The sequence below is a fragment of the Prionailurus viverrinus genome, chromosome A2 (genome assembly GCF_022837055.1).
Source record: "Prionailurus viverrinus isolate Anna chromosome A2, UM_Priviv_1.0, whole genome shotgun sequence".
Taxonomy (NCBI): Eukaryota; Metazoa; Chordata; class Mammalia; order Carnivora; family Felidae; genus Prionailurus; species Prionailurus viverrinus.
Genome location: NC_062562.1, coordinates 69,599,863 through 69,614,823, shown reverse-complemented (window position 1 = coordinate 69,614,823; position 14,961 = coordinate 69,599,863).

Here is a 14,961-nt window from a genome sequence, read left to right as displayed (position 1 = left end):
TAAACCATGGCAGCTGTCTGAGCAGCAACGGGGACTGCTGAAACCCATCCAGCTAGTACTCTGCGAGTCAGACTCATCGCTTGCGAGGTGTGTGACCGGACACTGAGCGCCCTGAGCACTTAGGTAGACAGTGGAGTCCAGCAAGAAGAACTCTCTTCTATTATTCGCCTTTTTCACTACCATTTTCTCCTGAGTGTACAATGGGGTTTTCTAGAGGCAACGTGATATAAGACGTCATAGCAGATTTAATAGAGAAGCAAGTATGAGAGTTCAGTTAATCTCTCTCAGGTGTAAAGAAATTTGTAAAAATGTAAAATGAGGCCACTTCCCTCATGTATATTATTTTGGTTTTGAAAGTAGTTACCTTTCATAAAAATGTGTTGCCTACATTAACCTATAGTATGTCATTTATTATGTTGCCAAACTAATAAAGAATTAAAAATGTTCAGGATTAATTTCTAAATTGGTACCTATTAGTAGGTATTGTCCATACAAAAATTCTTTGGGATTCTCAATAAATTTTAAGAGTGTAAAGGGATTCTGAGACCAACAATTTTTTTTCAAATTTTTAAATGTTCATTATTTGTTTTTGAGAGAGAAAGAGAGAGCATGAGCGAGAGAGGGAGACACAGAATCCAAAGCAGGTCCCAGGCTCTGAGCTGCCAGCACAGAGCCTGACATGGGGCTCGAACCCACGAACAGTGAGATCATGGCCCGAGCCAAAGTCAGACACTTAACCAACTGAGCCACCCAGGCACCCCCTGAGAACTACAGTGTAAGAGCTGCTGCCTTCAGCAAGCTGTTCCATTAGGGATATTTCATTTCAGAGATACGGAAAGTTCATAGCAGTCCAACATGTAGATGAATGCTGCAAAGTGTGCCTGGCCGAGAGCACTTACATCACCCGCTAATGTTTCCTATTTCCTGTTGTCTTTTTTTACTAGGCCTCCCTGTGACAGCTCCCATATTTTGACATCATCCATATACTTTCTTGCTTTGTGGGACTCAATTTATGATTGAAAGGTGGTGATCAAAGAAAGGCTAGGCATCGCTTCAAACATGCCAAAGGAGAGTTAGAAGATGCCCGAATGTTGTGCCTAGTCATGGATATTTCAAGAGATTTAAGCCTTCTGCTGGAATTCAGAATGTAAGTGGGATGCTATGTTTACACTTTTTATGCTTATCGTTGTAGAATCCAAAAGCATTTTTGATTTTTACCAAGTTTGGGTTCTGTAGGCATTCCCGGGAAGAAAAGATGGCACATTGGAGAGCATCTTTTGCTGTTTTTGTCCCTGTGACAGCTGTCAGCGTGGGGTATCTGTGGCACGGCCCCTGGTGGCCAAGCACAGGGCCACTGTTCTCAGACTTAGTGGGGACTGTTAAAAAGGTTCTTACCAGAGGAGGGCGTGGTCATCCTTGGAAATCTCTGAGTCAAAACAGACAGTTCCATACTCTTCCATACTCCTTTCCTCGGTAGGATCAAAATCTATCATGACTGTTCGAAATATCTAGTTTGGTTTCTAGGCTTAGGAATTAGTGAGGGCTTAACTTGTTCCAGACTAAGGGATAGACAGCAAGGCAAAAAGGAACCCAGAAATTGGTTAGATCACAGGGAAGGTTAGGAAGGAGCAAGAAGCATTGCTGAGGAATCACTGCAGGACTCAGTCTGGGCACCACACCTCACACAGGCTCCTGAGGAACATGAGGTCAAGACCTAAGGTGGAAGGAGGAGCTGAACTTAAAACACTGTGCTTATGGGGGCACCTGGGTGGCTCAGTCGGTTAAGCATCTGACTTCAGCTCAGGTCATGATCTCACTCACTTCCTGTGAGTTTGAGCCCCGCATCGGGCTCTGTGCTGGCAGCTCAGAGCTTGGAGCCTGCTTCAGATTCCGTGTCTCCCTCTCTCTCTGCCCCATCCCTGCTCACGCTCTGTCTCTGTCTCTCTCAAAAATAAATACACATTAAAAAAATTAAAACAACAACAGCAACACCAACACTGTGCTTATGAAAAGCTAGTAACTGGACTTCATATGGGAGATTTAGACCCAAGGTTGTGGTAACATTGCCGTCTCCACCCTAGTCTCTTGTTGAAATCATTCCTCAGCTCTGCTTCTGGAACCTGGCCTTAGGAGAAAGGCCACACTGAGAGCAGCATGCTCAGGGACAAGCTCATCTTGAGCACCCCAGAATATAAGAGACATAGGTATTTACTCAGGAAATTAAAGGTACAGCAGGGATCTCACTGCTGGGGTTCAGATATCTCTGAGAAGGTCTGGGGACTTGTGGGCAGCCCCCAAACCAGGCTATTTACAAGAGTTGGTCTTCTCTTTATGCCCTGGAGCCTGATATAACCATCTGGCCCAGGAACAAAGCCTCAGTTGTGTGCAGGCATGGTGTGATTCTGAGAACAATGTGGGATTGGAGCTTGTCCTCAGCTCAACCTGCGATGGGTGGTAGGAAAAGAGAAAGGCACACGGAAGGAAAGATGGGTTTTGTGGAGCCTGTGCATTTCCCCCTTCTTACTACAGACCAGGCACAGCCTGTCAGACAGCAGAGATAGTGCAAAATAGAGGCAGCACCCAGGGAGAAGAATTATTCATGAACATAGGAGATGTACCATGAAGACTCCCATATGTTCCGGTGGGGATCAATTTGCAGGTAATGAGCCAGTGACCTATTCATGTGACCTTATTCATAAGCTAGGGGGATCTGCCCCACAGTACTCAGAGCAATTGCAGAGATAAGGTCTTTCTGGGAAAAAATAACGGTATTTTTTGGAAATGAGTAAACTATAAGATATCTTCTATACTCAGATGGCTGCTCTGCCTCCATCTAGTTGATTATTTCCTGAGCTCTTCTCCATGCAAGAAACAGGCCTCTCCTGATTGCAAGCTGAACTTCATTTAGGACAGTGTCCCCCCATCAACCCCCACCCCCCACTACCCTTCATTTATGAAGAAAGAGTTGACTGACTAGTTAACTCTCTGACTTCCTAAGCAAATAATGACATGGAAAGATTCCCCTCCTACCCTACGCATTGTACGATTCCATTTATTTGAACTGCCCAGAATAGGCTAATCTATAAAGACAGAAAATAGACTAGTGGTTTTGTGGGGTTTAGGAGAATGGAGATTGGGAAGTGATGATTAGGATGTATGAGGTTTCTTTGTGTGGTGTTGAAAATGTTCTAAAGTTGGTTGTGGTGATAGTTGCAAAACTTTGTGATATACTAAATCCCAGCAAATTGTAATTATATGATAAATGAATTGCATCTCAATAAAGCTGTTATACACAAAAAAACAATGGAGAGACTGATAGCCAAGTGCTGGAGAACAGCTCTGATTCTACTCTCTAAAAATATAGGTGAAAGAAAGGACTGTTCTAACTTGCACTATGTGAGGTAGAGAGACTCAAGACACCTGGGCTCCATGTTGGGACACAGATTTACTATTGGTTGTTGTACAGAAAGAGGGCTCTGGGAGTGGGTATTGCATGGCATCATTCAAATGGGCTCTGATATGGCCCCCATGAGACCTGGCAAGGTGACCAGAGGAAGAGAGGGAAAAAGATAAAGAGATAAGACAGAGAGATAACATAATACCTCCCTAGGCCCTTCCTCAGAATTCTCTAAGTTCCTCTTTTATCCTAGGATTGGAGAAGTCTGGCAGTGCCATCAAGGTAGGGAGCCCCAAGCCCTGAAAAAACACACAAGGGCCTCTTCCCATGTCTTTCCTTCAGAGCACTTGCCCCGGCAGGGTACAAACCAGATACGCCAGGAGCTCCAGGAGTAGTATCTCTGGGGTTTTCCTAGGGTCTCCATGCCTGACCCGGATTCTAAGAGAGTGGCCTGGAGAGTGATCAGGCCACAAGAATGAGGCTGATATATTTGGGGTGATTTATGTAAATAGTGGCCCTGTCATCTTCCCAGGGCTAAGGTATGCCTTCTCCAACCTCAGAAATAAGGTTAGTAGAGGAGGAATGTCATGTGACTCTGTCACAGACAATATATCCAGTTAACTGATCTTCAACAGGGGTGCCAAGAATACACAAGAATACACAATTTCTCTTCCAGAAATGGTGGTGGAAAATGATATCTACGTGCAAAAGAACAAAATTAGATCCTTGTCTCCCACCACACACAAAAATCAACTCAAAATGATCAAAGACTTAAACATAAGACCCCAAACTGTGAAACTCCTAAAACATGGAAAAACCTTCATGACATTGATCTTAGCAATGGTTTCACCAGTGTGACACCAAAAACCAAGGTAACAAAACCAAACATAAGCAACTAGGGCTATATCAAACTAAAACTTCTGTATAGCAAAGGAAACAATCAGCAGAGTAAAAAAGGCAGTTTATGGAATGGGAGAAAATATTTGCAAATCGTGTATCTGATAAGGGGTTAATCTCCAAAATATACAAGGAACTCCTACAACTCAGTAGGAAAAAACTAATAACCTGATTAAAAAATGGACTAAGAACTTGAATAAAATAGTTAAATTTGTAGAATCAAAAAGTGGAATGGTGGTTGCCAGGGACTGAGGGAAGAGAGAAATGGGACTTACTAACCAACAGGCATAACGCTGTAGTCAAGCAAAATGAATAAGCTTTGGAGATCTGCTGTACCGCTTTGCACCTATAGTCAACAGTAATATATTGTGCACTTAAAATTTGGTCAAGAGGGTAGATCTTGTTAGGTGTTTTTTTCCACCATAAAGTAAAACAACAACAAACAAACAAAAGGTATACATCACCCTATAATTTGTGTTATTGTTAACATGTTTATATCATCTATATATGTTATAAACATAATACGGTGTTCATCTTTAACATATGTCTTAAAATATTAATAAATATAACTAGAAAAAAAATCAAACTCTTTCCCCTGCTGGGAACAGCAGCCAAAATCTTTATTATTTTCATTTTCAGCTGTTACTTTTTTGCTGGGTTCCCTGGAGTCTCCCCATGCACGTGTAGCGTAGCAAATCAGCCAAGAAATGGGCAGAATTTACAATCAGATTTGGGGGTTTATCCCCTCTATGTCTCCATCTTGTCTAGGATTTCTTCCTTAGATTTCTATCTGCTGGCTCTGCCAGCCCCCGAATTTTGTCATCTGACATTTTTTTTTTTTAAATTTTTTTTTTTCAACGTTTATTTATTTTTGGGACAGAGAGAGACAGAGCATGAACAGGGGAGGGGCAGAGAGAGAGGGAGACACAGAATCGGAAACAGGCTCCAGGCTCTGAGCCATCAGCTCAGAGCCCGACGCGGGGCTCGAACTCCCGGACCGCGAGATCGTGACCTGGCTGAAGTCGGACGCTTAACCGACTGCGCCACCCAGGCGCCCCGTGTCATCTGACATTTTAAGCAAGTAAGGCTGAGGCTTTTGGCTGCCTTGAACTGCCTGCGGACTGAGGAGAACCTTCAGACCAGAAGCTGCATAACTGCAAATCTCTTGCTTAATGGGCTTTCTGATTTTCAAAGAATGATTGCACTCCAGTTTCTGCCTGCTTTGCGTCATACTCCAGAGCCTGTACACTTTTGTCTTTTTAAGTTTTTTTGTTCAGATTTTATAATAGTTAAAGAGTTACAGTCTGGCAAAATCATTCCATTGTAGCAGCCAGAATTCCTCTTAAATATGATTCTATAGCAAGATTTTATACAGAATTTATTTTACCAGCCCACTATTAGACATTTAGTTGTTTCTGTTTGCTTTCAAAGAAAAAAATAACAAGAAGATATTAATGTGGCTCAGTTGGTTAAGCATCTGACTCTTGGTTTCAGCTCAAGTCATGATCTCACAGTTCGGGAGTTTGAGCCCTGCATTGGCAGTGCAGAGCCTGCCTGGGATTCTCTCTCTCTCTCTCTCTCTCTCTCTCTCTCTCTCTCTCTCTGTGTGTGTGTGTGTCTGTCTTTCCCCCTGCTCATACTTTCTCTCTCTCTCTCTCTCTCTCTCTCTGTCTGTCTGTCTCTCCCTCTCTCAAAATAAACTTAAAAATAAAAAAGAAGATATTAATGGCCACCAACACGATCATGTGACAGTAGCACTGCATTGTCCAACTTTGGGTGGGGCCATTCACACTGTTGTCTTTGAAACGTTCCCGGAGCAGAATTGAGGATGTGTTTAGCACCCTGAAGAGCTGTGCTGTGCTGTGGCCACGTCTAGGAGCCCCTGGGGTCCTGTCAGGGAAAAAGAGGGTATGAAGCACTTGAGGATGCCAGTAAAATTATGAGTTGAAGACTTGGAACTAAATAACATCTTTGTTGTTAATCATGAAATTACTAGGCATGCCCTTATTGGGCTGTCTACATCTTGTGTTGCTGTGGAAAGCATGGATTGCATATGGTATTAAATTCACAGGATGTTTTCTTACACTCATACCTGCTTTGTGCTTAGGTTCTTTGGTCTATCTGAATCTCTTTCACCTTCTCTGACCCTTCAGCCTATTCCTTCTTTGTTGTCCCCAATAATCAGCTCCAGGAATTAGCATAGATCTGTGTAAGTGCAGAGAGTGGCACCTTGACCACAGGGCATGTTTGAAGACTTGCGTAACAAAGAAGAGATGAGAATGTTGTTGGTTTTTAAAATTTATTTCTATTTTATTATTTATTTATTTGTTTATTTGTTTATTTGTTTATTTATTTTGAGAGAGAGCGTTCTCACGAAAGAAGGGGAGGGACAGAGACAGAGGGAGAGAGAGTATCCCAAGCAGGCCCTGTGCTCAGAACAGAGCCCAACGCGGGGGGGTGGGGCGGGCTTGAACTCACAAACCTTAGATCATGACCTGAGCTTAACAGACTGAGTCACACAGGCACCCCAAAGAGAATGTTCTTTATTGCTGATTTACACTTAGGAACTCTCTTGCTGGATAGTTCTTGGCTTAAAAGAGAAAACATCTTCATGAAAAATGACATAATTATAGTTTCTTTGCTGAACTGGGTATTTTAAAGATTCTAATTTTGATTGAGAGAACTTTGGATATAATGAGAGTTTAAAAATTACATTTACTTTTCTTTTATTCCTTTCTAGAATAATATCTTGATTGACAATTTATATATAAGGCTATACAAGTAAGACAATAAAACATCTATTGCAAAGGAAGGAACAGAAGGGAGGGAGGAAGGGAGAGAGGGATGAGGGAGGGAGGAAGAGAAGGAAGAAGGGGTGAGAGAGTGAGGGAAAGAAGAAGAGAAAAAGACAAAAAAAAGATGAAAGGAAATGATGAGCACTGGGTGTTGTGTGTAGGTGATAAATCACCGAATTCTACACCTGAAACTGATATTACACTGTGTGTTAACTAACTGGAATTTAAATAAAAACTTGAAGAAGAAAAAAAAGGACAGAGGGAAGGAATGGAAAGAAAGTACCTCGTGTGGGTGTCTCAAATGACTAAGCTCCTTCTGGATGAAGTCAGTTGGGGTCCCATAAGCCAAATCTTTTCAAATGAGTGTTAATATTATATTCCTACAAGTGACTAAATTTTAGAATGTTAATCTACAGACACAGTTTGGGATCTTTTATCTGTCCATCTGTCAGGAAAAGAATTGGCAAGGGTAGGGCTGACTCACATGATGGTAACTTCTTCTAGTCTTATATTATTTCCCTGGCAATATGAATATCATGGGCATTCTATCTGCTTGAGTAGAAAGTCTCCCTATGCTCTTTTTTTTATTATTATTTTTAGTAAACAGTGTATACCCAGAATTCGTATCAGGAAGTTTCAGTTCTTAAAAACGATTGAGTATTAACTAAGATTGGTTCCATCTATACTGTGTCCCATCAAATGTGGGATTCATCCATCTCCTAGTACCCGGTTAACAAAGATAGAGTGATAGCCCAATACACCACAGCCAGATTAATGAAAAAGGAAAATTGGAGATTGGCTATCATGGATCTCATTAATGTAAAGTTTGTCGTTACCACTACCAATACATGGCTACCTATGGCTTTCTTGGGTTCACAGATCCTTCAGATATTTTATTGGTGGATAGTGACATGATAACCTGGTGATATAATGAAAGCAGGCAGTGCAAAGCCCTAAGGCTGGCTGAAAGTTGTACATTCTGACAAGGGGTTATTTAAGTCTAAAAACTAGTTTCCATTAAGTCTTAAAAATATTTTCCCATCAACATAACAATCCACATGTACCTTTGTGGAAACATGATTAGGAAGACAGGAAAATTGAACCTACTAGTATGATCTTGACCTGATTTCTGAGATATTTATCTATAGAATCTTCAGCTCATACGCTTATAATATTTTTGTTATCTTTCAGCGTCTTTTAGTATGTAACACTGAGATGTATCCAGATGGATCTGGGGGCTCCTGACATATTTGCATCCTACATGGCCTCTTCAGGTTCAGCATCAGTATGTCAGTTAAATGCCTACAACATATAAATCCAATAACTTAAATAGGCACCAGGTGAATCATTAAGAGTGTAGGCTCCAGAGTCTCACTGAAACTCTGTTCCTTACTAGCAGTGAAAATAACTTTGGGCAAGATACTTAAACCTTCTGTGCCTTAGTGTTCTCATATTATTAATAATTACTATTAATGATAATAATAGTAAGGGTTAAATGAGATAAGGCTTTTGAAGCCTGGTAGGCTGCTTACTGTATACACAGTAAATGCTCAATAAATAGCAATTATTGGTATTATTAATATATTACTTGGTAGCCTATTTTTTCAAACTCTTTGATCACCTTCAGACGTTAAAGCAATCCAGATGTTAATGTAGTCCTATTATGTTGCTGTTTGGGCTCTGTTTAAGAAACTGTTGCTAACTCAAGGCCATGAGGCTATTTTCATGTTATCATCTGGCAGCTTTATTCTTAAACCTTTAATATTAATATATATAACCCATCTGGAATTATTTATGTGTATAGCATCAGTAGGGACAATTTTTAAGTTTTTCCCCATTGGATATCCAACTGACCCAGCATTATTGCCTTTACTCATTATTCTATCCTGCCAACTTTGTCAGAAGTCAAGTATGCATGCATGTGTGAGTCTGTTCTTGGTCTCTCTTGTTTCCTTTGGTCTATTTGTCTATCCTTTTCCCAATACTATTTTAACTATTGTTACTTTGTATTAAGTCTTAAAGTCAGGTAGGAAAGTTCTACCACTTGGTTCTTCTTCAAGATTGTCTTGGTATTCTAGGTGATTTGCAATTTCATACACCTTTCAGAATCTGCTTGTCAATTAAAAAAATTAACTTCTGGAATTCTGACATTTTTATAATTCTGAGTCTCAAATCCCTCACATACATCTATATGCTTATTTAGATCTTTTAAATTTTCTCTTAATACTACTCTATGGCTTTCTGTATAGAGATCTTACATATATTTCATTGGATTTATTCCCAGGCTTTAAATTTTGACGATATGATTTTTATTTTTTTGAGGTATAATTGACATACAACATTATATTAGTTTCTGGTGTACAACATAATGATTCAATATTTATATATGTTGTGAAATGATCATTACAAGAAGTCTAGTTATCATCTGTTACTATACATATTACAAATTTTTTTCCTTGTGATGAAAACTTATAAGACATCACTAAGAGTGTAAGGTTAAGCCATAGGCTAGGAGAAGATATTTGTAGTACATTAAACTGACAACTTATATCTAGAATATATAAAGAAATTTTATTTTTTGAAAAAGACAATACAGTAGACCAGATACTCAAGCATCCCAAAGTGACACTTCACAAAAAAAGGATATTGAAGTGACTAATTAATAGGTGCTCAACATCACAAATGCAAATTAAAGTTGCATGATGAGATTCCATTGCACACCTAGCAGAAAGGTAAAATTAAAAAGAATTTCCATACTAAGTGTAGGCAAGAATGTGGAGTAACAAGGAACTCTCATGCAATATGGGTTGGATTTCATTGGAAAACTGTTTGGCAGTAACAGCTAGAGTTGAATTTGCACGCATCCTATGATCCACCATTCCACTAGTAGGCTTAGCCCACACAAATGCCGGCACGAACTGAAAGACATATATAGGAACGTTCCTATTAGCATTATTTGTAAAGCTCCAAACTGAAAACAACCAAAATAGCCATCAATTTTAGAATGGATAAATTGTGGTATAGTTGTATGTGATACAGCTGAAAAATGGCCTCCCAAAGATATTATGTTTTAATCCCTGGAACCGTAAATGTTACCTTGTGATTAAGCTGAAGCTCGTGAGATGGGGAGACTATTCAGGGAGGCTGTAAATGCGACTAGTACCTTATAAGAGGTAAACAGAAAGAAATTTAATATACACAGTAAAGGAGAATGCAAAGTGACCCAGGAAGCAGAGACAGAGTGATGTGGTCACAAGCCAACAAATGCTTATAGCCACCAAATATTGGGAGAGGCAAAGAATGGATTCTCCCTCAGTCTCAGAAAGAAATGCATCTCTGCTGACACCTTGGTTAAGGCTCAGTGATATTGACTTTGGATTCCTAGCCTCCAGAACTATAAGAGAATAAATTTCTGGCATTTTAAGCCACTTTTTTCTGGTAATTCATTACAGCAGCAGAGGAAAGGAATACACCATAAAATGAAATACTATAAAGCAAGAGAAATAAATGAGCTCTACACACACCAACATGGATGAATCTCAAAAACGTAATTCTGAAGGAAAGACAACATACTTATGATTCCACTTACATAAAGTTAGAAAGTAGTCAGTACTCATCTGTGATGTTAGAAGTCAGGATGGAGAATGCCTTTGTGGAGGGAACAGTAACTGGGAGGACCAGGAGTGGGTTTCTGGGGTCTGGGAAATGTTCAGTCCTTTTATATGTAGGGGTGTATACACCTTGTGATGATTCATGAAGCTGTAATCTTATCACTTATGCACTTTCTATATGTGTGTTTCATTCAAACAAAAATTTATTAAGAAAAAAACCCCACCTAAATGAAATCTGATCCAGTTGTACCTGATATGAGCCTTCCCTGTCATCTCCTCAGGGACTGTGGCTCAAGGGCTCGGGGGGGGGGGGGGGGGGCTGTGTGGCCGCATCTGTACCTTAACCTGCCCCTTCCCTTTGGACCTACCCTGCTTTGGATTGTTTCAATCTGACTCTGGTGGCTTCTCTGCTATGCTGTTCTCTATATAAATGGGATGTGTACTTTACTTGGGAGGGGCCAGCCTTCAACTTCACTCAGGACTACCCTTTATCACAGAGTATTCCTTCAAAGGGGGGCTGCTGTTCTTCTGATAGTCACACCAACAAGTCCAGGTCTACAACATCTGTTCAGGGTGGCACTTGCCCTATTTGACCCTTTGCCTGGGTGACTCTAGGGCTCCTGCTGTCCTCTGGCATCCAATGGGATGCCTTAGCTTCCCTTTATGTCTCCAAGATCTTCAGAGATCCAGGATAGATGGAGAAGTAACTTTGTCCTGTTCTCAGGCACATTCCACAGTGGGCCCTTCTCACCTTGTTGGCCTGGATTACTTTGGCAAACTTCATACCAAAGAAAGCATCAACCAGGGAGAGAGAGACCAATATTTTTTCAGGTGATTATAATTCCCATAAATGATTTTTCTAATACTTCTCTCCTCTCTTGGCTTTGGACGGGAATAGATTGGCAAGAAAAGCACTTTCTTTTCTGTAGAAGGAGAAAGGAGAAGTTCTCTCACTATTAATGCTGGAACTCAGGTAACTCACTAACCAATCCACCCCAACTCTTCCTCAGGCTACTCCTTCGGGTGAGGCTGGTGGAGAGATGCAGTTGAGAGACAGTCTCCTTTTTCAGTCCTGGGGGCAGGGTTCAATATCTGAGCTGGACTGTGGTGGGTATACTCAGCATCTTGCTATCCTTGGCATTTAACCTTAGTCATTAATTCTGGGACAAATAGAAAAGTCCCACTTGGTTTGTTATACCAAGGTCCACTCTACCAATCTTTGCAGATACGAAACTAGAGCCAAGCTCAAAAACTAGAGCCAAGCAAAGAATTCAGGCAATATTTTTTGCTCCTGAAGGATCTAAGGATACTTAGAAGATTGGCTCCAATCCTTGGTAACCTGTACTTTTATAAACTCGTATATTTTTGTCTGCTTGGACCCCAACTATAGTTGTAACTGGAGAAACAAGCTACATTTATATTCCTTGATCCTTGGAAGTTTACTTGTAACTGAGAGTAATAAACTTTCATTGTAGTATTTTTGATTCTAGCCTTTATGACTGTTATAAAGTGATATTTCATTGTAGTTTTAAAGTTGCATTTCCTTAATGATTGGAGATGTTGAGTATCTTTTCATGTGTCCCCGGGCCATCTGTATGTTGTCTTTGGGAAAATGTCTATTCAGGTCCTCTGTTCATTTTTAAATCATGTTATTTGGGTATTTTTTGATGTGGGTCGTATGAATTCTTTATATATTTTAGATATTAACCCCTTATCATATATATCATCTACAAATATCTTCTCCTACTCAGTATACTGCCTTTTCGTCTTCTTGGTGGTTTTCTACACTGTACAAACACTTTTTAATTAGATGTAGTTCCAATTGTTTATTTTTGTTTTGCTTACCTCATCTCAGGAAATGTATCTTGGAAAATGTTGCTACAGCTGATGTCAAAGAAATTATTGCCGGGCACCTAGGTGGCTCAGTTAGTTGAGCGTCTCCCTCTTGGTTTCAGCTCAGGTCATGATCTCACAGTTCGTGAGTTCAAACCCTGCGTTGGGCTCCATGCTGAGAGTGTGGAGCCTGTTTAGGGTTCTTTCTCTCCCTCTCTCTCTCTCTGCTCCTCCCCTCCTCATGCTTTCTTTTTCTCTCTCTCTCAAAAGAAATAAATTCATTAAAATAATTATTGCCTATGCTTTCTTCTAAGAATTTTATGGATTCAGGTTTGATGTTTAGGTCTTTCTTCCATTTTAAGTTTATTTTTGTGTATAGTGTTAAGAAAGTGGTCCAGTTTTTATTTTTTTGCAGGTAGCTGTCTAGTTTTCCCAGTATCATTTATTGAAGAATGTTTTTACCTCATTGTATACTTTTGCCTCCTTTATCATAAATTAACTGACCATATATGCATGGGTTTATATCTGGGCTATCAGTTCTGTTCTACTAATCTCTGTGTTTGTTTTTGTGCAGGTACCATGATGTTTTGATTGTTATACCATTGTAGTATATCTTGAAATCTGGGAATGTGATACTTCCAGCTTTGTCCTTTTTTGTTAGGATTGTTTTGGCTCTTTGGGATCTTTTGTAGTTTCATATAAATTTTAGGATTATTTGTTCTAGTTCTATGAAAAATGCTGTTGGTAACATGATAGGGATTTCACTGAGTATGTAGAATGCTTTGGGCAGTATAAACATGTTAACAATATTGGTTCTTCCAATCCATAAGCATTGTATACCATTCCTTTTCTTTGGATGTTTAATTTCTTTTAACAATGCCTTAGTTCTCACAGTACAAGTCTTTACCCCTTTGGTTGAAACCATTCCTACGCCCAAATGTCCATCAACTGATGAATGGATAAAGAAGATGTGGTGTGTGTGTGTGTGTGTGTGTGTGTGTGTGTGTGTGTACTTGGCAATCAAAAAGAATACATGGATGGAACTAGAGTGTATTTATGCTAAGTGAAATAAATCAGTCAGAGAAAGAAAAATATCATATGATTTCACTCATGTGGAATTTAAGAAACAAAACAGATGAACATATGGGAAGGAAAGGAAAAATAAGATAAAACAGAGAGGGAGGCAAACCATAAGAGACTCTTAAATAGAACAAACTGAGGGTTTCTGGAAGGGAGGTGGAAGGGGTGATGGGCATTAAGAAGGGAACTTTTTGGGATGAGCATTGGGTGTTATATGTAAGTGATGAATCACTGGGTTCTACTCCTGAAACAAATACTTCACTGTATGTTTACTAACTTGAATTTAAATAAGTTAGAAATAAATAACAAAAAATTATTCATAAGCATTATATTCTCTTTGATGCTATTGTAAATAGGATTGTTTTCTTTACTTCCCTTTCTGCTTTTTTGTTATTAGTGTATAGAAATGCAACAGATTTCTGTATATTGATTTTGTATCCTGCAACTTTACTGAATTCATCTATTAAATATAATAGTTTTTTTGGTGGAGACTTTAGGGTTTTCTATATATAGTATGTTCATCTGCAAATAGTGACTTTTACTTCTTCCTTACTAACTTGGATTCTCTTTATTTCTTTTTCTTGTCTGTTTGCTATGGCTAGGACTTCCAGTACTATGTTAAACAAAAGTAGTGAGAGTGGACATCCTTGTCTTATTCCTGATATTAGAGGAAAAGCTCTCAATTTTTCACCATTGATGATGATGTTAGCTGTGAGTTTGTCATATATGGCATTTATTGGTAAGGGTGTAGAGAAAAGAAACTCTTATTCTCTATTGGTGGGAATATAAGTTGGTACAGCCACTATAGAAAATAGTAGGGAGGTTCCTCAAAAAATTAAAACTAGAAATACCATATGTTCTTGTAATTCTACTTCTGGGTTTTTACCCAAAGAAAATGAAAACACTAACTCAAAAAGATATATGCACCCCTATGTTCATTGCAGCATTATTTTCTATAGCCAAAATATGGAAGCAACCCCAGTGCCCATTGATAGATGAATGGATAAAGAAGATATGGTACACACACACACACACACACACACACACACACACACACTGCAATATTAGTCAGCCATGTAAAAGGATGAGGTCATGCCATTTGTGACAACATGGATGGACCTAGAGGATATTCTGCTAAATGAAATAAGTCAGACTAAGAATAACAAATGCCATATGATTTCACTTATATGTGGAATTAAGAAAAACAAAATGAATAAATAAATAAACAAAAATCAGAATCAGACCTGTAAATACAGCGAAAAAAGTGGTGGTTGCGAGAGAAGAGGGATGAGAGGGATGGGCAAAATAGGTGAAGAGAAGTAGGAGATCCAGGCTTCCAGTTATGGAA